Below are 24,517 nucleotides of genomic sequence, written 5' to 3'. Positions count from 1 at the left end.
CTAAATGAACATGATAACACGGGGTGACAAAGACATAGGAACACTTCTGTGAGATCCACATCCTTGTGATATGGCTGGTGGAACGTGTTGGGTCTGTGCTTCCCCTGAGCTGGCTACAGACCTGGTAGGATGGAGAATGGGGGGTGGGGGAGGAGGGGGCGGAATTGAGCACACAAGAGAGCAGGCTGCTTGCTGTGGAGCTGGATCCTGCACCAAGCACAAAGGTGATGATGTCTTGCATGCCAACGGGGTGTGGGGGATAGGAATGTCAGCTATAACTGCAGGGCTGCAGCTGCCCAGGTCTGGGGTCTTGCACACTTGGGGTTGTGAGGAATGTAAGCGTTATACCCGAGTGCAGATGCAGGCAGACCCTTGCCTCTCAGGTTCCCCCAAGACACAAGAAAAGGTGTAAGTGGTGCTGCTTGGTTATAAAGGGCAGATCTGTACTTGCCCCTTCTTGCATCGTTCAGTGGGTGTTGTGCTTAAGAAATGCAGGGGTGTTTTATTATTATTATTATGCTCTGGCTTCTCTGAAACTTTGGTATTAGAGGAAGCAATAAGGAACATCCAGGTAGCTGGGGTCTAACTTCCGTGGAGGGGACACTTCCACAAAGGAAGGTAATTAAAAGAAAAAGCTAGCTCCTGGAGAAATTGCAGTATATTTGGTCAAACTCTGTATGAAATCTCAAGGCTAGACAACCTTGGGAAAAGGGCATTTACCTCAAGTGTTTGAAAAGAAAAGCTATTTAAACTTTGAAAGAGCTATTGGTTTTATTGTTGCAATATTTATGATCCTCTCTTTATAGGTCATGCAACCATTTCCTTAGTTATCCTTAATCTCCTACCAGAAATTCTTTCCCTTAGCTGGCAGTCCCCTTGTGCTGAGCACTTGCACTGCAGAGACAGAAAATAGCAAATCTAAACAAAGTGGGATCATTTATAGCCGCCTTGCTAAGTGCACAACACATCTGCAGAAGGATTGGCTGCTCTGATTTAGCATGGCCATTAGTGACATTTTGCTGCCACTGAAAGGAAGAAAATGGCTCTGTTTAGTGTCCTGAGGTATAACTGCAATAATCATAGACATTAGAAATGGAAAAGGCCACTAGGTCATCTGGTCCATTGCCCCAGCACACCGCAAAGCAATTCACCAACATACCTTTTCTAGGAGTCGACAAATTATTCTACCACTTGTTTGAGATTCTCCTTCACAGTCTAATAAATCTCATTGGAAGGAAGTTAAAAATTAACTTTTTGGAGAGGTACAGTACGTAGAAGTTCTGACAGGCATTGCGCTGGAATAATGACCTGTCTCCTGGTTTATCAAAGCATCTGCCATTGCCCTTTCACAGTGAGGACACTGTAATAGATTCACTTCCTTTGTTCTGTATTTATGACTCCAGCATTTCAATAAATCAAAAGTTTTCTGGAAGGAAAAGTTGGAGCGGTCTCTACTGGTTTCTCACCAATTTCCAAACCGCTTTTAAAGACCTTAATTCGCTACAGAGCTGAAGGTATGCTTCTGCAAATCCAGATTAATTTCCCTGCACCCAGTGGGATTATGCTGGATTTATGCTGGAGTTACTGACAGCACAGTATGACCAACAGCTTCCTTTTTGCATCCGAGGAGACAGACTCACAAGAACAAAGAGAGAGACAGACAAGAACAGGCGCCAGCTACAGATGCTGTACCCTGCAGCCAAAAGGAGGGTGTTGTTCCAAGCAGGCTCCATCTTGTTTCAAAATCTTCCACGTAAGTAGTGCTTGGCATAAGTCATTGGGAATTCACCCAGGCACGGCAGCGTCGTTAACATGAGGACACCCTTGGAAACGCTGTAGGGTCTTTGCATTGAATATTGCTGCAAAAGCAATTGCTGCAACACAAAGTCTTCTGGAGTTGCCCTCCCTTGGTAAACAAAACCTACCTGTCTTTTTGAACACAGCCCTGGTTCAGAATGTCTTGGAAAAGAAGCTTAAATATGCCCTGCCTTGCTCTGCACACCAGCACTGCACTGTGGAAGCAGGACCATAAGGCACAATAGATACCAGGGCTGGGTTAGGCTCTGTAGGATCCTAAAGGACCAATCCAGCAGCAGAAATCAAGTGTGGTCCAAGCAGTGGAAGCAAATGGGCTAGAACTGAGCTGCTCAGGGCTTTGGGAGGAAACACACTTCCTTTTTAGCCAGGACCTTGAAGCCAGAGCAGCAGTCATAAAAGAAAGAACATTTTGTGCACTCTTTCAGAAAAAAGAAAAAAGCAACTAAGCCCTAAGGAACTTGACTTTCCTCTAGCAACCCCGGAGTTGCTTTAGGGCAGGGTTAAGAAGAAAGCCTTGGAATTTTTTGCTTCCTTTTTCTCCAAGTGAGGGAGAAAGAACTTGGTGTTTTGAGAAGGGTCGTTTATGCATGATGAAATCCAGTGGAATCTCAATTACTGTACGTCCTTTTCTCCAGATACCAAAAAGTCTTACAGTTGCCCCCAGGAGTTGGCCTAAGGACTTTGCCCACACAGCTCCACCTGGAACTCCCAGCAGCTGATCCGGTGGCAGTCACAGGGAAGCTGCTGGCAGATTTCCATCAAGGAGATGACACGGAAAGCTGTACTCACGAACCCCGGGCTGGCTTGGCTGCCAACCCTTGCAGAAGCAAAGCTGGGACAGCAAGTGAGTCATGAGGTTTGTTAAGTAGTCAGGTTTGAGTAGTAAAGAAAAAAGAGCTTGGCCCACCCAGCTTTGGTGTTCTTTGTTCCCACAGCTGCAGGAGGCAAAGTCATGGGAACAGCTGCTGCCACCCCACCTCACGCGAGGTGACCCTGGGCCGTTTTCTTCACAGTTCTTCCTCCTGGTACTTATTGCCATCCATCTCCCCTCTGCCTCTCCACACAGTTATCTCTGCAGGGTCTTTGCCAGGGACTCCTTGCAGCTAATTGGGGGTGATGCAAGGGCGAGGGGAAGACTGCAGCTAATGAGAGCTCTGTGTGAGGGACAAAATACGCCCTTCTGTGTGCAATGCTGGCCCAAGATCCAAGAAACCTCCCATATAGCTTCCCACTCCCTGGCCCATAACATCTTCACCCCGTTTTTCCCACCATCGTGCTCATTCTGCTTTGCACTGAGACTTCCAGTAACTGCATTTTTTACCAATCCCAGCTGTCAATCAGCTGGTTTTCTTCTCCATCTTTCTTACTGCTGATGTTCCCTTCCTACAGTATTCTCTCATTCTGTCCTCAGGTCAGGGCTGACACTGGGCCCTTTGCAAGTGTCAACAGTCCAGTGAAACACCTAGGCAGGGGGTAAGTTTGGTGAATTTTACGTTTCTGTTTTGGGCTTCTTTTTAAAATATGTTATGCTTCCTCACCAAATACCAGTTTTGGAAACTTCAAGAAGAAAAGGAAGCCTGTGAGTTAAATTGTACCTCTTAAGTCCCTCTAAGTTTTGGTTTTCTCTTTTTCACCTGAGAGGTGAAATTTTCCACACGCTTCTCAGAAAAGGAAACAGATTTCCCCCACCCCAGATTTTCTCCATAGTCCACCATCCCATTCTCTGGTGACTCTTCAGTCCATCCCTTTTTCTCTCATACGTTTTCCTCGCAGAGCATTATTCCTGCTCGCAGCCTGTGTCCAGCTCACTAGACCAACGAAAGGAAAGAAGGGCAGCCGCTCTGCCGATGGGTTTTGCTTTTGGTCCTGCTGACAGGGGTGGACGGTGCTGCCCTTTTTTGCTACAGACAGTTTCACTTCCACAGACTAAGGAGAAATGGCAGCTGTTCTGCTTGCTTTGATCTCATTAATAATAAAGGACAACAGGAGCCCTTTGGAATATGAGAAAAACCCCTTGAGTTAAAATAAAAAATGAAACGGCATACCCGATTAATTAGAACCACAGCAAAGCCTTGGAAAGCTGCCATCCTAAAGTGCTATACAGCTACAACTCCCAGAAAATAATAATGTTTAAAAAAACCCCAAAACAAGCCAATTATATGGCCTTGCTGTCCTAATATGAGTTTGGGATAGAAGAACAAGTGGGAGCTTCAGTTTTTGATCGTACATGTGTGATACTACCAGGTGTAGGTTCCTTATTCCCCTCTCACAAGCTCACAGGCATATGCACATCCATAGCTGCTGTGGCACAGGGAAGGAGCTGGCAGGAAAGTGCCCAGCCCTCTTCTTTCTTCCACACCTGATTATTCTGCTGTGATGGGGGTGGGCAACATAAACTGGTGCATAAATGGGCACTGCATATGAAACTCGCTAACTCGGGAGGAATAAAAACTCCAGCGTAGATCTGAACTGTTGAAAATGGAGGGGGAAAGTGGCTGTAGCAGTTGCCCTATGTCCAGCTGTAATATCCCAGTGCTGTCCTGATGATGAAGGTGGACCTGTGGCTGTAATTGCTTTCAGAGACCTGTATTTCGGTTTCCATTTAGCTTCAGCTAAAGGTGACTCAAAACAGTTTTGCACAGGCTGCTGCTGGTGTTGAGTATCACAGTTCTAACCAAGCTGGTGGAATGGGGGGGTTAAAAGGTAAACAAAATCTCTGAAGAGCTGTGTGACCTCCAGCCTCAGCGGAACTGCTCCGGTACAAGACAATAATTCCTGGTTCACTTTCAGCACTGAAAGCATGAGGCAGGCATCTTCCTCTGCCAACACAGTGACAAAAAAAGGGGGGTGGGGGGAGGAGGAAAAGACTGCTTAGCTAAAAGAATACAACATTATTCAAAACATTTTCCTAATTGCCTTTTTTCCATTAAAAACCCCACATGTTAACATTGTTTTGTTGAAAATGGGAATATTTAAAATAGCTTCAAATAATGTTAATGAAGCATTGTTTTAAAGTTGCCTCCAGGAAGAAGCCAAACCAAAATACTATTATAAATTATTCTCCATTTAAGAACACTGCCCTCGTACTAGTAAGCTTTTTCCCTTTAGCTGTGAGCTGACAACCTTTTCTTTTCCCCTTTTCCTTCCAACAGTATTATGTGAGCGCGACAGCACAACAAATTGAAACTTCTGCTAAGCACTTCGCCCAAGGCATGCATTAACTGCTCCTGTTTCTATTGCAACTGCATGTCTTTCCTGGGTATGACACATGAAAACAGGTAATGTCAAAATAAGCCTATTCTATTAAGAACAGTTATAGATGTGGAGATGTCTGACTGGGACTTAAGGCTCAGAGCCTGAACACTAACAGTCATTAAAGGGTTTTTTTACTACTTTTCTTTTTGTAAAACAGGAATGTTAGCACTAATCACCTGACCAACATACAAATTTGAAAATTACATTTGACATTATCTCCCTAATTTCCTCCTGTTATTTCATTTAATTCTAGTATTCATTACCTCTTCTTTTCCTTAAATTGCTCTTTTGTGTTTGTTCTCTGCTGTTTTAGGTGACCTAGAAAGGAAAAAAAAAAGGGTTGAAATCTGCTCTTCTCTATTTTAAACACAAATTCTTTTTTCCTATCCACATTTTTACAGTTCCCAGGCATATGAAGTATTATGTCCTCTCTTGCTCATTCCCTGAAAAGCTGTGAATAATGCAGGAGAATGGTTGAGAAACCATCTCACCACTGAAGTAAAGGAACAGGAAATGCTGAATCCTTAGCAGGTATCTTTTCTGAAAGTAATTATTAGGATAAATTGTTTTAAATAAGAATAATTAGTATTTAAAACAGTATCAGAATGTTTCAAAATATTCGTGTTTTATTCCTTTGGTACTTTGACGTCATATGCTTGCTGCAACTTCACTGAAGTCTTCTAGGAAAAGGACAGATAAAAAAGCATCTTCCAGGGGAAAGAAATGAACAGGAGAATAATCTGATCAGGTTGCCTTTTGTTGTGTTTTTGCCCTGGCTGGAGGCCAGGTGTCCACCAAATTCAGTCTATTACTCCCCTTAGTTGGACAGGGGAGAAATTATGTATTAAGAGGCTCAGGAGTCAAAATAAGGACAGGGAGAGATCACTCTGTCATCGATGTGGGCAAAACAGACTCAACACAAAGTGTAGAAGAGAAAAACTACTCTATTACACTACAACTACAAAGAACAGTGAAGAAACTGGAGTTGAGAGCACAACCAGATCTTAAAACAAACGTAACCAGATCTTAAAACACTTTCTCCTCACCATTCCCTTCTTAGCAGACTTTAGTCAGGATTTTGCTCCCTTCTTCCCCCCCGGCACGCAGTACAGGGGGGGCAGGGACTGGGGAAGATGGGGCTCTCGGTAGCACCTTCCCCCCACCCCTCCATTCTAAGCAGACTTCCCTTTAGCCATGATCTTTCTCCCTTCTTCCCCCTGCTCGCAGTACAGGGGGGCAGGGACTGGGAAAAAAAATGGGGTTCTCAGTTACTTCTTCATGAGCTGTTTTCCTTTTCCAGATCTTAAGACACCTCTAACCTCCCTCCCTGCTCCCTTCTTAGCAGACTTCACCCTAGCCATGATTTCACTCCCTTCTTCCCCCTGCTTGCAGTACAGGGGGGCAGGGACTGGGAGATGGGGGCTTTGGTCAGTCCCTTGCAAGTTGGTTTCCCTCTCGGCCGGGGGACAGGACGGGGCACATTCATTCCACACCCTCCCCCTGCTGCACCGTGGGGTCTCACCCACAGGAGAGAGTCCTCCATGAACTTCTCCAACATGAATCCTTTCCCCAGGGCTTTATCTATTCACCAGCTGCCCTGGCGTGAGTCACTGCTACGGTGAGCAGTCATAAATCACAGTGTCTCTCAGTCCCAGTCCTCTGTGGGGTCACCAGCCTCCCCCAGCAAACCTGTTGAGGTGCAAATCTCTCTCTCACTCGTCTTTGTGTCTCTGATTCTCGTCATGGCTGCAAGTGCTGGCAGGGGCTTGTTCCAACGTAGGGTCACAGCTTCTCCTCTATGTCTCCACCTGCTCCATCCAGCATGGAGCCCCCTCCACGGGCTGCAGGTGGGGTCTCGGCCTTTTCCATGGGTTTCTCCAGAGGCTGCAGGGGCATCTTTCTCTCCAGCACCTGGGCCGCCTCCTCCCCTGCCCTTTCCCAGCCTTGGTGTCTGCACAGCTCGTCACATCTTCTCCCTTCTCTGGTGGCAAAATGCAGCTGCTTCCGGGTTGTTTTCTCCTGTATGTGATTCTCAGAGGCGCTTCACTATCTCCGGCCACGACTTTGGCCTCGAATTGCTCGTTGTTTATAGTTCAGGCTGGCAGAAAACCCCAACTACTGCTTAAAGAAACCCTCTCAGCAGCACAGCCTCACAACACTGCAACACCTTTATATACAACAAAAGAACATACTTTTTTTCTTTTTACAGGTCATCTTTTTACCAACAGCCACCTTCTTTCCTAGTGCTGCCTGCCTTTCAGTGCCAGATCAAGCACAGCATTATATCGTGTGTTAAACCCCACATCTCATACCAACACACTTCAACATCAGGCACCATAAACAGCACCAGCATACGCTTTACTGTGGCTTTCCAACGAGTAACCCATCTGTTAATCCCAGCGCAGGCACCTGACCAGCTTCTCTCTCTGCACAGTCAGTAGCTGCTGCGTGAAGCGCCCAGAGAGGAAAAAAGGCAGGATACACAAGCAACTGGTCTTCAGGTTCAGGAGCTTCTAGTGACTACCCAGTGTTCATCCAGGTACTTTAATTTAAAACCCAGCAGGCCTGGAAAGAAGATGTTAGGGCACTGTTGGAAATAATAAAGCAGAGTCAGATCTAAAACCCCTGGCTTTCAACTCCAAATACCAAAGCTGCTTCTGTGTTTTGTCCCCTCTCGTTCCTGCGTCCAGAACTGTCCCAAGCTGGCAGCACTCCTCACATGTTCAGCAAAGTCCCTTCACACAGCCTTTTCCTGTGCTGTTTCCCTGCCAGGTCATCTCTCTGATATCACAAGGGAAGTTAATTTTAAAAAAGAAGAGGCCATGTGATTTCATGGGATAAGGAGGTGAAGTTGGAATAGTGAAAAGGTTGTGGTGGAATTGACCCCCATCATGAGGTGGTTGTCTCTCAAACTCCCTGTGAGTTTTGATCCTGCAAGATGTTTGCAGGCAGGGTCCCAGCCTGCACTTGCAGGAGCCAAAGGGAGCACATTCATACTGCAGTGAGCCCGTTTCCCTGAACTTCAGTGGTCTTTCACATCGCTTGTCTGTCACAGAGGTAAGATCTAAAAGTCCTCATCCTAAAGCAGCCCAACCTCTCCCAGCACCTGGAACCGTACCGCAGCCGTAGTGAAACACTGACATCCAGTGGAGGAAGAAATGTGAGTTCACCAGCCAACTTGGTCCCATTTTTGGACAGTAATGACAATGGGGGAGGTAGGAAAAAATAGGAAGAACTATTTTATTCATAAATGTTTGGACTTGATGAGAGCCAGAACCTAGCCTGGGAGCTGTGATCCCCCCAAATCTACAGGTGGGAACTTCTGAGTCATCCATTACCATTTCAGACAGACCAACAAAATCTGCTTGCTTTCTATGGTCCAAATTTGTTCTGTAGCGTGACACTACAGGGACAATGGAACGTGGTATCTTTGGTCCACTGAAATTAAGATGTCTGGCTTTCTAGGCCCATGCAAAATAAATCACACTGCTTCACCTCGTTTCCCATGTCCTGCTACAAGCACACAAAAACCCTGAGAAAAGCATATGAAGGAAAACCTCCACATGAACACCAGAAAGGAGAAAGGCAACATAAACAAGGAATTTTTTTTTTATTTATTTATGGGAAAGTCAAGGTCAGCATCTTGGACATCTCTTTTCCAGTGTGTGCAACCTGTACCACCAGTGTATTAGTGATTTCTGCTTACACCAACAAAAAGACATGTGGATACAGACTGTTCCTACTCAGTGAATAAATAATGAGAAACAAAAGCAAGGTGCATCCCGAATTTATACTACTGTTTCATATTGATTTATACAGTGCCTTTTGCATTCCTTAAAGCACTACAGGAACAAGCATGTATATACCCAGTATAAAGTTTTATATTCCCATTAATGGGACTTTCCTCCCACAAATCAATCTAAAAATCAATTACCATCACTGAATGGGGAAGCCATCAGAAGACTTGTCACTGTTTACTTGTCCATCCTAAGTTCACATGGATCTTGTCTGCTGTCTGTGCCAGCAGCACACGTCGTTTTGCCATGCTAGCAGCTGTCCCTCCTGGGGATGACTAACTTGTGAAGGGCTCTATGGCTCCTCCAAACCAGAACGTGTTTTTGCTGAGCACCCACAGACCTGTTCCCTAATATGGCAGGTACTTGACATCGCTACAGTTCTCTCTTCAGCACCAAAACGGTATTTTCAGCTGCCCCACTATTCTGTTAATCAGGCTGTAACAGGATTCTCTGGAGGAGATCAAATGAAAACATTGCACTGGCATGCAGCCCTGGGTGAGGTTAGGAAGTGACAGCCATTAAGGTAACAGCAGTCTGGAGAATACTGGAGAATAAGGATAATGGGAACACAGAAAATCGGCACAAGCAAGGAAATCCTCTCTCTCCTCTTGGTTTATCCTCCATATTCCATGTATCCCACTCACTCATTTCTCTGCAAGTTGCAGAGACTTAGGTGCTCCTCTGGACATGCTTTTCTGCTCTGCCAATCCTAAATTTTTCTAGTTGTCCCATAAAGCTCTGGCTTATAAACCTCCCACATTCTTCCTTCCCCAAGACCCAGCGGTGCTGCCCCACGCCTGCTCTCCAGACCCTTCCAGCCCCAGGCCAGCACTGCTGCACCTCACCCCTGGCCTCGCACTCCCGGGAAGGCATCGCCAGAGCAGCTGAGCCGCTGCCCCGTCCCCGCAGCCCTGTTGCTGGCTCAGCGCACTTCACGGATACGGAATTACGCCTGTGAATGATGCCGCAGTCCCTGCAAAGCCACACTGGGCAGGTTTCTGTGACCGCTACCCGCAGCTTCCACCCCAGCACTGCGCCCGTGACTCTCACCCCAGCGAGCTGCGCAGCTCAGGGCCCGCACATGCCCTGGACGGCGCTGCCCGGAGCGCCGCGGCCTGCTGAGCTCTCACTGGCTGGCAAAGGGCAAACGCCACATCGCGGGACCCGCCGGTCACGCTCCGCTCAGCCCCAACGAGCCCCACGTTTCGCCCGTGAAGCGTAACACGCGTGACGGCCCCGCAGCGAGGCAGGCGCGGCTCACCGGCCACACACAGGCCGCCCCGAAGCCGCCGGGCACCGACAAACCCTGACGGAAGGCGAATGCCAGCAGGAGAGGGGCGAACCGCAGATCTCCCGCCCGCCCGTGTGCGGAGACAGCGGCACGGAACGAGGGGAGGGGAAGGGACGGGCGGCCGCCATGAGCCGCTCTGGCAGTGCCTCTCCCCCTAGCGGCCACGGCGCCACCTCGCAGGCCGCCGTCACGTGCGTAACCGCCCGGGCCACGTGGGGCCCGCAGGCACGCAGCGTCGTCCTGCCCTGCCCCACCCCCTTCCCCCCAGCGGCACGCGGACCGGCGCCTCTCGCCGCGCCCCGCCTCCGTGCCCCAGGGAGGCGGACGGTGAAATCAGCCAATCAAAGGCAGCCTCTTGCCCTCCTCTCCCCTCCCCCACGCAGCTAATTCCCCCGCCTACGGTTGCTGTGTCATGCGGCGGGTGACATCGGGGGCGATTGCCAGTTGGCTGCGGGGGCGGCGGCCTCCGCCAATGGCCTCGCGAGCTGCACGACTGACATCTTCCCTGCCCAATAGTTGCCGCAGGGCGGGGCGGCCGTGGGGTTGGCGGGGGGGAAGAAGGCAAAAATGTCGTAGGGGCCGGTAAGGAGTTGTGGCGTTGTTGCCGTTCCGCGGCGCCTGGCGCCACTGAGCAGCGGCAGCCGCGGCGGTTCTCGTTATCGCGTGTGCCCGCCGCAGCGCCCCGTCACCGGGGCCGGCAAGTGAAGTCAGCGCACCGATGTAGTTCCCCTCCCCCGGCTGAGGAGGAGCCCAGCGCCGCCCGAAGGGACCGTCAAAGGAAAGCGGCTCGGTGGGCGGGTCTTCGGGCTGTTACGGTGTAATGGGCACATCCCTTCTCCAACGGGGTCCGAAACTGCAGCCCACGACCCAATCGGTAGCGCGGAGGGAGGGGCAAATCTGGGCGGGCGAGCGGGTGCCCCGGTTAAGGGACAAATCTCGCAGCCAACTGGCAGAAAGGAAGAAGGGGTGGGAGCTTGTGAGAGTTGCGGAGGGCGCAATGTTAACAGGTGATAGTCAGCAAGTCCAGCCAATCAGCGATAGAGTATTGACGCGACAGCCCAATTAGAAGCGCTGAGAGACGGGCTTTCAGCTGTGATTGACGTGGGCCGTGGCTAATGGGCGGAGAGATCCCTGAGGCTCTTCCCAATGGGCAGCGTGTAGGGGAGGAAAGGGGAGCGGAGGGGGAAGACGAGCAGGCAGAGTGGCCAATCAGCGTGGGGGTCGGCGGGGCGCCGTCCAATGGGCGGTGCGAGAGGCGGAGCGGGGGCGTGTCTCGGTGTGTTTGGGTTCGTGCTCCTCGGGGGAGGGAGACGGCGGCGAGGAAAGTTTGGTTGTGTTTTTTTTTTCCCCTCCGGTGGGGTTTCGGAGGGGGGCGGGGGACGTTTTTCGCAGCTTCTTCGCGTTTGTCTCCTGGGTTCGTGTTTCCCGGGCGGGCGGGCGGGCGGAGCCGCCCCCGGCACTGAGAAGAAGGGGGTTCAGCGCACCGCGGCGGCGTCTCAGCGGTGAGTGCGGGACAGGCCCCCCCATCTTCCCTCCCCTCCCCCCGCGCGGAGCGGGTGAGGGGGAGGAGGGTGGGCGGGCTGCGGACCTCCCTTAGGGCCCTTCCCGCCCTGAGGACCGGCGCGCCGCCCGTAAGGGGGCCTTTGGCGCCGAACGCGCGCGCGCCCCCTCCCCCCCCCCCCCCCCTGAGCTGCGGTGTCTCGGGAGGGGGGAGAGCGGGAGAGGGAAGAGCCGGGCCGGCGCGGGGGGGAGGGGAGCGAGCGGCGGCTCGAGGGCTCTTCCCCAACGGCACCGGGGCCGCTGTTGCTCCCCCCGAGCCTCCCTCTCCCCCTGCCGCCTCTTCCACCCCGGCGAGCGGCTGTCCCGGGGCAGAGCCGGGCTCGCACCGCCCCCTCCCCGCCGTCTGCCTCACGTGCGGCCGTCGCCCGCCGCGGCTCGCCCCGCCCCCGCCCAGGGTGCCCCCCGCCGCCGCCCCCCCCCCTCCCCCCCGGTTATCCCGACAGGGCCCCGGCGGACTGGCCCTGAGGCCGCTTCCCGGCGCCGCGGTGCGCAGCGCCGTGCGCTCGGCTGGTTGCTGAGCCCGGGGAGAGCCGCCCGGCCGCCGGCTCGCCCAGGCCGGGCAAAACGCAGAGCGGCGGAAAGAGCCCGCGGAGCCTTTTGTGGCCGGGCAGGAAAGTGCTGCTGTGTGGCGTGGGGACAGCCCTGGCCTTGCGCTGGTACCACTACAACCCGCGCTGGCTGTGCGGAACGTGATGCCAGTTAAAAATGTGTGTATGTGGGTGGGGGGAGTGGCCGTGCTCAGCCAGAGGTGTGTCCCCGGGCGGAGGGGGGTGGTGTGGGGGGAAGTTTCCCCAGCTGTTTTGTAGCGAAAAGGAGCGAATGTTGGTTTCTGGAGACCCTGCGCCGACTGTAGATAACGCGGCTCGTAGCTTGGTATCGGGCGAGCTCCAGTCTGCTGCAGGAAAGCGCGAGTAGGAGCGACTCCTGCTCCAGAGCCGGGGCTTGTTGAATACAACCAACTTTCAACAAAGTGTTTTCCTCCCTGAAGCAGACGTGTTCACTGCTGTAAACGGTGCTTCATGCTTCCATGTTTAACGTTTCACGGACCTTAAGAATATTTGTTAAGCTGTATATCCGTAAAACTAACTTTTTATTTTAATAATCCATAATTATTATTCCTAAATCATGACTTGTTAGGTTCTGGTGTCACGCTCTCATCCTCTGTGAGAGGTGTGAATCTTGCTGAGAAATGCTGGGTAGATCTCTGTGGGTTGTGTAGCTCTGTATTTCAAAGGTCCGTTTCAACTTGGTGTTTCCCAACTGGATTTTCGTTTGCAAGTGTCGCAGAGGTGATGGCTGAGGTTTGCGTGGCTGTTTAACACGTGCGTCAATTCAAGCAGGTTTCTAGTTAGTCTGCTGAAGTTGCTCAGCAGTTCCTCCATACTCTCCTACATCGAGTCTTTAATGGTACAGATTCTTTGGAACAGGTGGTCTGTCGAGAAGGTGCATGAACGCTCTCCTCTGCTGCCTTACCTGAATTCAGCCTGAATTTACAGATCAGGCCAAATTGTTCTGTGCGATCCAGGGTTAGTGCAGGGACTGCCGTGTAGATGTACCTCGAGGAGTGGTCTGTAAGGTTGACTTCTCACCTGTGTTTAGGTTGCAGGTAAAGCTGCAGTGAAGGAATCACCCTGCCAGAAGTTGAGTCTGGGGAAGGGGGAGCAGAGCCCAGGCTGGTAGTTTAATGTATGTTAGCATTTCTGCTGTGAAGTTCTGGGGGCAGCAAGGCACAGGCACACCTTTCTTTGTAGAAAATAGGTGAGGTTATCATTATCTATTCTACTTTCATCTTGGTTAGTTACATTGCACTTAAAGGTTTCATGAATATACAATTTCATGTAAAAACTATATATACATATAGAGCTAGCTCAGAAGTTTCAGTGCTAATTCTAATGTGCATGCTTTGCTTGTGAACTTGGTCCTGGTTTCTGTTTTCCAATAAAGTTATCAGGACACTTAGTAAAGGGAATAACTTCAATCCTGTAATGTGGAAGTACTGGCGGGAAAAATTAACTTAATTATAAACCAGTCAGTGTCTCTTGATTAGGCAGCCTTATGAATCAGTGCATTACTGCAGTCTCTGTATAGCTGCAAATTCGGCTGGAAACAAAAGCTTTCGTTTAAATATTAAGCTCAAACATTAGAAAATAAAAATCTTTTTGACTGTGAATCAAAGAAAAGCTTCGTCTGCCAGAGTTTGTGTGACTGAATAGTGCAATAAAACTTTTAGGTGGAATGTGTGTCATGGCTTTGCTTGGTGGTGAGTGATCATTAAAACTTGATGTTGTAGGATGTGAAGAGGAGAGAGCTTCAAGAGAGAATCAAGCATGGTTCTGACGTGGTATATTTTATCTTAGATCTGTTATAAGACGCAGAGAGTCAGGAACAAGTTTGTTTTCTAGAACTGATGTCTAATATACGTCATATGTAGAGATAGCTGCATCTAGACCAATGGGAGGAATAGCTGAGTTCAGAATGATGGAGATAATTTCAAGGACTGGTATAGCATAATATATGTTTGAATAGGGTTTGTTCTCTTGGGTTTTTGAGTGGTTTGGTTTGGGTTTTATTCCCAAACCAAGCTGGTGTGTTTCTGCTTGCAGAAGAGATTGGATTTACAATTAAGCCATATGAACTGTAGATCATAGAACAAGTCTAAAGCACTTAGTTATTGACTTGAATGAGTTTATTAATAGCCTACTTAATGGTTCAGTTACTTTACTCTCCATTTTCTGCAGAATGCTTGGATTCAAAGCCTCTTGCCCCAGACACATTGCCATTATCATGTTTATTTTCTCAGAATGTCTTTTTATACATAGATATTGTCTGGTTTGTGCAATAATAGTAATAACAACAATTAACAGTCATTTTCCAGCCTCTTTGCTATGGCTTTCCTCCGTAATTGCTCCCTAGTGCTGCTATTAGATTCACAAATGTTGTCTGTACTGAAGATTTACAAATTCTGCAGTACTTCTACTTCCAGTGTACCTTACTGTTTGCAGCTATTCAATCCTTCAGTATTAGATTTTATTTTTCACTCAGTGTTTTTCTGTGTATGATTTCCGAATATCTGAATGTGGCATTCTGAAGAACTGCTATTATTTGTCTTCATATGATAAATTAAGCATATTTAGCACATAGATAAGGAGAGAAGTACCCCATACTAGCAAATATATACCCTTTTTTCTTTTAAGTGCTTATAAAATGTGTGTGCTTGAACTATCCGTGGAGTTGGTTTTGATGATCTCTTTGTTGCTCTTTCAGCTTTTTTTTCCTGTAAAAGGTTACACTATCTTGGGGAAAGAATAGCAAGAAAATGCCGATCTTCAGTTCTAACAGCAAGACTTTAGCACAGAGATGTTGAAGAGTAACACACGTCTAATTGTTTGACCAGATCTGGTAGAATAAGACACAGATTCTTGCTGAATGTCTTTCTTAGCTTAACGTTTACTGTCTTTCTCCCTATTCAGATAAAATATGTGTGTTAAGTTTGCGTGTTCTTTCAGCAAACAACGTGTGGAGTAGGGGCTGAAGAATTGCTTTTGATTTCCCCTGAATCCAAACGAAACTTTCTGCTTCTACCCCCTAATAAAACTAGGGGCACTTTTTGGTAGTTGAGCCAGCTGTCACTGTCAGACAAGTAAGTTGCCTGTTGGTATTTCTGCTTGTGAGGTGACTAGGGTAATAGAAATCAGGATATTCTAATTGCTCTTCCCTGACACTTGGTGCAGATAGCAAAACTCTTGTAGTTCCTTATGCTTCTCCGCTTTACAGTTCATACCTTTGTTTTTTTGTTCTTTTGGTTGTTTTTTTTTTTCCAGGGAAGTAAGAACACTTTGCTGCAAAGAGTTATTGTTCTTGGGGTGGCTTTCTCATTCAGAGTAGCAGGCAGTGAGTACGTTAAGTAATTTTTCCCTTTGCTGCCTTATAGCGGTAAGAGAGAGAGGGTGGTTTTGCACTTATTATGGTTTGCATCATGTTGTAGGGGAATGTTCTGAGGTTTTAAAGTTTTCATCAGTGTAAGGGTTGTGGTTGGAGTTTGGATGTTCTCAGTGTTTACCATGTAGTGAGCTGTGGAGATGACCTTTTCCAGTTTCAGCTAGTTGGTAGGGATTGCATTTCTGTGCCTTGCCAGCTTTAGCAGTTCTGAATTCAGATATTTTCCATGTATTTCCTGATTTAATGCCTGTGGATTAGAAAAACCCCCCACAATAGTTTCTCTGTGAAAAAAATCCAGGAAGAAAATAGATGTTGCATCGAAGACTTCCACTGTATGAAAAATTTTCAATTATCTGTTTAAAAGGGGAAAATGGATCTTAAAGTAGCTCTTACCTGGTTTAGCTTCTATGTCTGTGGAGAAATGTACTGCTTGTGAGGAGTGGGCAGTACAGCAAGACAGCAGTCATGCTGCATGTTACAGGGTGCTGGTCAGAATCAACGTGTGAAGAAGTATAAACTAGTAGTCGATATATTTTGACCCTGTTGGGCAGAAGATTGAAAGCTCAAAAGCTAATTAGCGGATGAAAGGATAAGAAGCAAAGTTGCAAAACAAAGAGTTGATAATTTTAGATAGCCTGACAGAGGATTAGGCAAAAGGTGATACAATACTATCATGTTGCCTGTGTGAGGGGAAGCCCTCTGACCCATCTAAATGAGTAGCAAAGTAGAGAGTCGGTAATGTTTTTACTTGCATTTAATTTCTATAACTTAGTTGTAGCTCTTGAGTGTTATAAAAAGTATTATAGTGAAAAGCATCTGACAAAGGGGTTTTCAGTAGTGTTGTAATATTTTTGGTAGTCCAGTTTTTTCTGTATTAAGAGAAACTTTTATGTGGTTTGATTTGCTAGTGGTCTACAAAGAATGTAATTTTCATTAAGTTCCGCTTCAATTGTACTGTTTGAAAATGCCTTTTCCTCTGATCATCTTGTATCCTATGGTTGCGGGTTTTTTGCCTTTTTTTCATGCTTGGGTCTCTTTTTCTTAAAGCAGCCATTGGTTGTGACTTGCAGTTCTCTGCTGTGTTCTTCGTGTGGCAAAAGTGCACTTCGTGGGAAAGTTTCACAAGTTAAAGTGAAAGTGTGCTTTCAAATCAAGAAGCTAGATGTTTGAAAAGCTGTATGCTGGAAGACTGGCCCATTGAGTCTGCACGTGATCAGAGCTGAGAAGGGTCTGGGCTGCTCTAAGGCAGTCGTAAGTTACTTTCCTGGCCTGGTGACCTCTCTGCAAAATCCTTGTGGCCGCATGTGTGGTGGGAAAGGGGTTCACCCTCCAGGAGACAGAAGTATTTCTCCAGGGAATTGACAGACTATGGGCTAAACATGCTTTGGCCCTCCAGCAATGCACCAGTGTTAACAGGACCAGGCACTCTTGTCTTGCTGCTTCTTACAGCCAAGACAAATTACCCAGCAACCCTGTGTCAGCATGGTCTGGTTATAAACTTATGAGCTGTGTGTGGCTGAAGAGACACAGGTTGTCCAGCTCTCTCCGCTTGTATGTTTGAAAACCTTTTCCTTTTCTCCTGCAATGTTTTTTGGTCTGTAGAAATCAGCTTTTTCTGCAGACGGTTGAAATGCCAAAGAATACATTTTATTTTCTCAGTACAGCCAGTGGGAGAATCTGCTTTTTATTGAGCAGTGCCCTAAGTTTTCAATATTTTTTTCCCAGAAGTTAGATGTTGTAGAAGGTTAAATCACTTATACATTGACTTTCTTAACTAATACAGTGAAACACTATTTCAGTTGTTTGAGATGTGTGTTGATTGTACACTGTGACTTGAGAAACTCTAAGATAATATCAGTGGGTGCGACTAGCTTGAGGAATGATGTCTTTCATACAAACTTATAGTATTAGCATAAATTTTTGATTAAGAATTTTTGTCTCTGAGATAGAGGAAAACAATCTGTCCCCTCACCCCAACTTCTTACAGAAACCCAAGTGTACTTCATTCCAAAAGAATTATAATCCATCCTTGACCTGAAGCAAGTGAAAATCAATTTAAGAAAGCAAGCCATAATACATGTTGCATGAAATAGTTGCCGTGCAACATTGTCAGCTACTTCTTAGGGTTTTAGTGTCTTTCTTTGTGACCCTTTTTTATGCATTGAGGTTTTCCTGATTATAACAAAATTCATTAATTGCTGTAAGTGCAGGAAGCATGCTTATTCTGAAATGAATGCATGGAGGTTCTGTTTTGGGGTTTTTTTTTAAGTTCAATTAAAACTGTTTCTAAGAAGCTAAAAAAATCCCTCCACTTTGGAACAAATGTGCATCCACACAGGAAGTCTTACTGTTACAGCCATTGTCATTTAAATGCTTATCCTTGCATAGGTATTTGGGATCTGAGAAGAATTTGTTTCAAATCAGCTTTCTAAGTTCTAGCTAAGATTCTGCCTTGTCAGATTATAATTGCATTCTACCAGGTGTAAATTCTTGCAGTGAAAAATGAAGCCATAGTCTTTGTTTGAGACTGTTCATCAAGGTACAGTCCATTTTTCATTGATGTTGCAAAACCTCTCAATATTTAGTATTTTTGAAATTTTTCTTACATTGTAAAGCTTTTGGAGATGGACACTGCCTTTATACGAGTATTCCCCCACCCTTCAAGTAAGTGAGGGTTTTGTGGTGATTTGATATAGGCACAGTCAAGTATTTCCTAACCTTTTAAAACAAAGTAGGATGCTAAAGCTTAAATTGATGTTTAGTGGGGTTTTTAATACAGCTGTGCTTTTTGCTTGGATGCATCAGGATCTGCTCCCTCACTTCCTATTGCTGGTGTGGTGACGGGATGAAGGTGTGCACATTTTAGTTGTTTCTCAGTGTTTCTATTATATTTAATAAAAGGTATGGGCAGGATTACCTCTTAATGGTACTTGAAATAAGACAAAATGTTTTTTCTGCACAGCTGGGCTTTTACACTCACGTTTTAAACAAAGTCTATAACTTTCTTTGCTTGGCCTTTTCAGTTTTTAGAGTACGTGGAGAGGCAGCCTAAACTGGCTGATCATCTTCTCCTTTGTCCGAAGTTAACTCCTCTGGCTCTTCCATATTCAAAGGCCAACTTTCTTTTCCCTGTCCTTGGCAATTCATGTATTGCAGAGAACGGATTCAAATTGAGAAAGACTTCCTGTTGATTGAAAACTAAATTAGCTTGTGGAGAACCTTGGAGGAGGGGAGGTAGAAGTCCCATTGTATCAAATACTTCTAACATTGACTAATAAGCAATGGAAAATGCTCCTGACAGCATAACATACTGGTGGCCTCAGGGCAAGAATATAGTGTCGTAATTGGTCTGTTCTGTCTCTGGCTCTAACCCCGTACTTACCCAACGCTGGATAATGTTACTTTCACCAGTTTAGGTAACTGGTACTGCCTTTTGTATGGATACTGTATATCAGCTTAACTTGCCTGTGCTTCAGCTGGGTATGTAAATAAAATAAAAATAACTTTAGTTTTACAACGTTTTAACACAAAAAAAAACCCTGGGAATTTTTATTTCTAGAGCTTCACATCGAATAAAAGATGGACAAAACCTAACATATGGAAGTGAAAAACATTCAAACCTAGGAGCAAATTTAAATAGTTACGGTTCTAGATATGGTGGGAGAGCCTGAGTGAAAATCAATTGTTGTGTATTGCAAGCAGGCAGCCTCAAGGCAGACTTATGTATTTTTGACAGAAATAATAACAATTGGTTGCTTATCTTTTAAATGCCACTTTCAGAGGAAATTAGATGTGAATGTTGAATTGTTTTGTGCCAAGGTTAAAAGACTGAGAATTTTAGGGCCCTGACCTCACACACGCTTGAGCAGGTCCAAAACTGTTCTTGCAGATAGTTCCACACTCAGTAGTTCTGAGTATGTTTATCAGAGATCCTAGTGTTGAGGACTAGGATTGTATCCCTGGTAATTTTCACCTTGCTATTAAAAACAAACAAACAAACAAAAAAGCTGGTTAAAAAGGAGTGTATTGCCTCATTTCTTTGAAGATTGAAAAAACACTGTTAATTTTAGAGCAAATTTTCAAAAATGAGCTTCCTTTTCCTTTCTTAGGTAGCAAAATAGCTGAAAAGCACAATTGAGACTGATGTCAAGCTATAAATATTGATGAAGCTGAACTTGGCAGCTGGTTATATTGAAAGTTTGTGTTTTTGCAATTATAGTTTAGAATTATTTGCTTAACAACTCAGTATTTGTTTTCTTTGACAATAACAGTGTTAAGATCTTGGACTTCTCTGCATATATAATCATGTTAGTAGGAAGTCAGAATGTCTTTGTATAAAACAAAGTACTCAGTTGTTAATGATTAGAAATGCGGTAAATACAGAACGTTCGTTTGGAAAATGTTGGTGTGTGAACTAGCAGAGAGTGAAATTAAAAAAAAAAACATAAAAGCAAACTGTGATTGAAGCTTTATTCTCCATCACACACCCCCGGCCCTCCTCCTGGCGCTGTCTCAGCTCCGCCTGGCTATAAACATCTACCCAGAGCTGCATTGCACAGGGTGCAGTGCCACGAACTAGAGCTTCTGCCTGTGTGGGAGGGGGTGCGTGTCTGTGTGTCTTGACTGCTGTAGGAGCTGGCACTGGTGTCAATTTCTAATAATGCAAGGCTTACTGTTAAAGACAACAAACAAACAAAAAAGAGATGGTTTAATGCAGGAAACTTTGATATTCTTCTAATTACAATAACATAAGATAGTAAGAACTGAAAAATTTGATCACAATCCTGTGACACAGTCAAATGATTTTCAGTAGTGCTGTCTTTAACTGCTGAATTTGCCATTTAAATGTGTCAGTGGATAAACCACCCCTCCCCCTTTCTTCTGCATATGCCCACATACTGCATTATCAGTTTTAATAGAGTTACTACCGTTGATTTTGATAAAGACATTCTGGGTTTGATAAGCATATCGTTGTATAGGACTTGGCTGTTACTTGTAGTTTAAAAGGAATCCTTTGATGCCGAGTTGCCTTTCACGGTAGGAACAATCTGATGGGATGATTCTGTTGGGATTATCAGCAGTAAAGGAGCTATTTACAGCTTCCAGGTTTAAAGTTGAGCTGTTGAGAAGTAGACTTCTGTCTCATAACGTTTTACCTAATACGGACAAAAATGTTTAAAGTCTCTGGTCTAGTATAACATCCTCACTCCTTTTCTTCACCTGATCTCCTGGAAACTGAAGTCCTCTGCATTCTGAAGACTTCCTGTTGCTTTGCCATTATTTATTCTGAAGTAAAGGCTTGCTGCTGCCGTTCTGGTTTTGCTCCAGCAGTGCTGAAGCATTGGGAGTGATAGTACATGTGGATTGCTGGCAGTTTGAGTGTGTTTAACTACCTCAGTAGAGTTTGCACCCCCAGTTTTGTCACCAGGGCACAATTAAATTTATGTAGTCGTTGTAATACTCATGGTAATGACTGCTTGTATGCCATTAGGATTTGGGGCATTGCTACTGTTGTTAAGCTGAAGCAGTATTAGCGGTGTGAAATAGCTCCTTTTCCGTGTCTGGAAAGTGTTAGTTTGCAAGACTTAAGAGAACAGAAGATGAGCAAGTATGTGTATCCATATAGAAACATGTAAGTGTGTGCGTCAGCCACACTTGGGAAGATAACTGGGGCATAGCACAAAATACTTTGTAAAACTTAACCAATTGGCAGTCTCGGGCTGATTATAGTTGGGATGTAACCTTGATTACAGTTGAAAAGTGATGTGTAATGTCTGATAGGCCGCTGAGGCAGAGACAATACCTGTTATGTTCACTTAACCTTTAAGGGATTCTTTAGCCAAACTAGTGTGAGCAGGAAAGAAGTGAATTTTTAAGCTGCTTTGTGGAGTAGAAAGTGGCAAAAAGGTGTAAACAAAACATTTTTAAAAATATACTTTTCAATTTATTTTTCCTTTAGTGGGAGGAGGAACATTTAGCACCTTAATATTGTTTATGTAAATGTTTTGGAACACTGGGAAGGTGGCAATGCAATGTTCTGTCTTCAGCTCATGTTTCAAGGCTGCCTTCAGATTCCAGCGCTGGAAACAGGTTTTTCTAAGTGACAAATCTGAGTTAGGACCATTTTTATACAGACCAGGGCTCCCTTTCCTTACCCCTCTTTTGAAACTGATGATCTGGTAACCAGGTGATCAAGTGAATAAGGTTATTCTTTTAGAGGTAAGAAATATTACTAGGTTGTTTGGAAAAAGTTCCCTAAATTTGATCTGAGAAACATTGTTTTGCAGTTGTTTCTCGTGTCTCCCCTAACAAAAATCTTTAATTGCAGGGAGGGGGGAGATCCCAAATTCAGTAATAATTGTTCTTTAGCAGATCCTGTTGTGTAATTGTCTGTTTAGCAAAAAACACCCTGCCATGTTCAGGGGTGTTCTAGTTTATGACAGTGGTTTGGTGGTTTACATTTGGGTGAAAAGACTTTTAATTGCTGTGAATTGTGTTTTGTGCGTGTAGGTTAATGACAGAAATTCTGTATAGTCCTGTTCTCATGCTCACTTAGAAGAGCGCTGCAGACCAGTGTACATGGTATCTATTCCAAGTTGCAGTTCTTTATCTTGTTGCTGAAAGTGGCTGTGTCATATCTGCATTAACAGCTGAACCATTTTCCATATAGTACCAAAAAAAGTGCAGAGAGGTAAATATTGAACAAAACACGAAGTTGTGCAGCCAGGACTGAATTAAAGTAATGGATATTTTATCCTGTCACGTGTTGCTATAGAACACCACAGTGACTTTGTGGCATTCTCTGCTGCCATTGCTAAATGCTGTTCTCTGGATTTATCTTTTTTTTATGAGAGGTTGAGGATTTCTGAATTTTCCCATTCCTCCTGGCTACTTTGTTTAGTTGTATCTTTTAGCTTGTTTCTCCTTGAACTGCTAATCCTTCCTGGATTTCCTTCCACCTAAATAATACAAAGAGATGGCTCTAAGCAGTGTGAAAGAAAGAGATTGTAAATGCTCTCTCAAGCACCAGTAGCACCTTTTCTCCCACCGAATTGTTTTTAATGACATATCCCCTCTTCAGTCTTGAAAAGTGAAGTGGAGAAGGGCTACCACAGTGAGACCTGGATTGTCCCGGATAATTTTTACAGTAAATCGTGACTGTCAGGGTGATATTGTGCTTTAGATGGAAAAAAAAATATTTTCTACTGTTTTGAAGTCATTGAATGACAGTAAGCCAGCTTACCAGTATCCTAATTGGGTATGTGATGTTTTTGTGTAGTTAGCAGCTGGTTTTTGTGAGGTGATGTTTTTAGGCGGCTTGAAGCCTTTTGAGGATACCATGTGCTCTGGGTTGCTTTGTCAGAATCACTCCACAATGTAAGTCAGAACTAAGCTTTAATTTTAAACTTTTACCCACTTAGCAGAGGCACTGTTAAACCACAGTGGCAGCAAATACCCCCTTTTTGCCTCCAAATGTACTGTTGCTAGTCAGAAATTGTTCAAATGGAAACCATGCCCAGAAAGCTCTAAATGCTACAAGCTCAAGAAAAAAAATACTTAGTTTATGGCAGCACGTCCAATGACAGGAACAGTTTGTTACCAAGTAATGCATGGGCAGTAGCCAGCAAGGTGATGCAGTGAATTTAGAAACATGCCACCTGTTAGTTACCTTCACAACAGTCTGTCTTTTATGGTGCCTAAGTAATGGCAACGGGAACAGCTTAGATTTTAGTGATGTTAGCTTGGATGTATAGTGGTAAACCAACAGCTCCGGACCTCTGTTCATTCCTGGAAGTCGGTTATATTTTGCAAAACCAAAATTGAAGTATTTAATTCTAGCTGTGGTTAAGACAGGGTGGTGGATTCTGAATTATTTCAAATGGGCTTGAGTGTTAGCCAGTACAGTGCTGCTGATATGTTATTCTTTCAAAGGAGGTTTAAGTACTCAACAGTTTGTAAGCAACTGGATTCATTTTTACACATATAGCTTAATATTCAGGAGTTATTGCAGGATTGTGTAATCACTTTCCTTGAACACACTTGTTCTTCTACAAGATATAGAATCATGGAAAATACTGAATTGGAAGGGACCCATAAGGATTATCAAGTCCAGCTCACTTGGTTCACCCCATGTTTTTTTTCCCCAGTTATGAGTAGAAATTATATTTTTAGAGCTTCATGCTGTTCTGTCATATCTCCCAGTCAGTGGGAAATTGTTGCACATGGTACCAGTGTTTATCTTAAGATTTGGATGGGGTTGGTGAGGGAGAATTTGAAGAAAGTATTTTCCTGAAGGTAGCCTGTTCCTTTGTTCTGTGCCCCTGAAATATTTCATGTTCCTACAAAAGCAACTTAAATGAGGTGACCAGAAAGGAGGTATTCTCTGTAAGTGAGTAACTTGTGCAAATGTGGGAAGATGTGCATTGCCCTAAAAAATACTTGAGGGAAAAAGCTAGTCTAGGAGTCCTGACTCTACAGGATATTCTCCTGCTTCAGAGATTCCCTAACCCAGCAGAGCAAACTGCTGCAGTGACAGTATTGGAACTAGAAATGCATACAGAGTGTTTGGGGGGGTCACACTGTATGTGCACACAGCTCTGCTCTGCCAGGGCAGGACCCAATACATATAACCCAGCAGTATGTAGGTATAATGAATTGTTGCTGGAATTGACAGATAATAGAGACTGAGTCTGATCTTCTAGTGTGCCTGCACTAATAAAGAAGTGTTGTAGTTAGCTGATAAATTCTTGGTTAAAAACTGTCACAGGCCTTGGAGGGAAGGGGGAGTTCCCCGGCTTTGTTCTGTCAGAGGAGCCGCGCATACACTGCGGGTGGGTTGGTTGGGTTGTTTTTCTCC

General features: G+C 45.4%; 1 protein-coding gene across 1 annotated transcript in view; it reads left to right on the top strand.

Moving 5' to 3' along the window:
* The first annotated feature begins 11,596 nt into the window (after positions 1-11,596).
* TNRC6B (trinucleotide repeat containing adaptor 6B) overlaps positions 11,597-24,517 on the top strand; it is a 128,409-nt gene continuing 115,488 nt past the window's right edge. The window contains exon 1 of the mRNA XM_084262754.1: positions 11,597-11,663. The gene's annotated coding sequence lies outside the window, so the exon portion shown is untranslated. The remainder of the gene's footprint in view (positions 11,664-24,517) is intronic.

This window comes from Gallinula chloropus, assembly GCF_964237585.1.
Source record: "Gallinula chloropus genome assembly, chromosome: 1".
NCBI lineage: Eukaryota > Metazoa > Chordata > Aves > Gruiformes > Rallidae > Gallinula > Gallinula chloropus.
Note: the sequence above shows the minus strand (reverse complement) of the source record. Positions and strands in the feature narration are given on the sequence as shown.